Below are 1,682 nucleotides of genomic sequence, written 5' to 3' on the forward strand. Positions count from 1 at the left end.
TGTAAGTCATTCACAGGACAAGTGATTTTTCCAGCAGACCCCAACATCAGTTTCCCATCCAGCAAAGAAGGCAGCCAATTCCTGCCTTTACCATCAGACACCATCGTTCCATGAGCACCTTAGTGCATGAGCTCTTGTGTTGAACCACTGCAAACAGATCTTACCAGTGTCACTGGGAGGCAACTGCAGTCCCCTCCAGAGCCCCCTCCACAGCCCCCTCCAGCAGCAACCGGAGACCTGCTTATCCCCGCCAGGCACACACAGACACACTCAGTAACCACACCCACGTTTGCTTGCTGGAGCCAAGGCTATTTAAAGACATCAGAGGAATTCTTACTTGATCTCATGACTCAGTGGGAAATTGTGGGATGCACCTTCCTCTGCAGAGCAGGGCTGAGGCTGGAGCTGGAGCCCATATATGCAGCTGTCACACAAACACCACTTGTGCCAGAATCGCGCTCACGGTGTCTGCTGCTGAAGACCCACTTGGGCTCACGCTGAATTTCCATGACCTTTGCTCTGGCAGAGAGGCAGGCTGGAACACCACCATCACGCTTTTCCTGCTGAGCAATCATTTTATTTCTTCTCCTCGCTTTTTCAGTCACTTGATACCTCACAGTAACTCTATTCCAGGGAAAGAACGTAAGCATATTTTGAAGGTGACCCAAGAGCTTATTATACTTCTTGAGGAAAAAGTGCTATCAATGTGGTTGCCAGCATCTATCGGTGCCTTTCAGAGTATAGAAGCGAGGTTTTCTTTGTTAAAGCTCGGCATTGAGGACATCATAAAAGTAATTGCAGTTGCCTGATGAACTTTAGATATTGATTCTTTGTGAATGCTCCTTTTTATCGATAAAGGGAAGTGCTGAGCAAAAACCTGGCTAACGAGCTTGGTTATTCAAAACATTAACGTGGAGGGAATTTGGTACAACCCTGGGTGTCTGCTCTCAAATCCTACAGTTTGCTGACGGGCTGTGAAATGCTTCCTGCTTATCTTTTGTAGTTCTGATACTGCCACATTCAAATAACTCCCAGGTATTTCTAAGGCTTCCAAATCAAAGCATTGAGGCTCACTGCATTGGCTGAGGAGTACGTTTAGCAAAAGAATACGAGCTAATTGGGTGCTTGATGTGGGGAGCTGGCTGTTCACATCCTGATGATGGGTTGGTTTGCATATCACTGGGCCCTCTGTAAGGAAGGATCTCAGTGGTGTGTTCAGAGACACCTTTTGAAGCAGCTTACAAGCATACAATTAAGAAATCCTCTGTTCCTAGGAAAGGAAGACAGCTTTGAAAAGACACATCTGTTCAAAGAATAATACCGCTAAATGCATAAAACTGCTGCACATTAGAAAGAAGAGTGTCGTCATTAGTTACTTGTTGACTTAATAAATGGTTAATAGTAGAAATGGGCTCCATTCTCAGGCTTTAGTTAATGCACTGCGTCTCTATATTAACCAGATAGTTAATGCACTGCGTCTCTATATCAACCAGAGGGACAATCAGGGTGCACGTGTACTTCACAACCAGGCGTGCCTGCAAAGAGATGGAGAGGGAAAGCTGTCATTATTGGCAGAGATACTTTAAACCCTTTTCTCGTGGGAATGGATTATTGCATTTTAAAATTCCATTTCCTATGCCTCAAAGCACAGACTGAGTATGCATGTGGATGGCTATGCATTA

This window comes from Neophocaena asiaeorientalis, unplaced genomic scaffold, assembly GCF_003031525.2.
Source record: "Neophocaena asiaeorientalis asiaeorientalis breed wild unplaced genomic scaffold, Neophocaena_asiaeorientalis_V1.1 scaffold110, whole genome shotgun sequence".
In the NCBI taxonomy this organism is placed as follows: domain Eukaryota; kingdom Metazoa; phylum Chordata; class Mammalia; order Artiodactyla; family Phocoenidae; genus Neophocaena; species Neophocaena asiaeorientalis.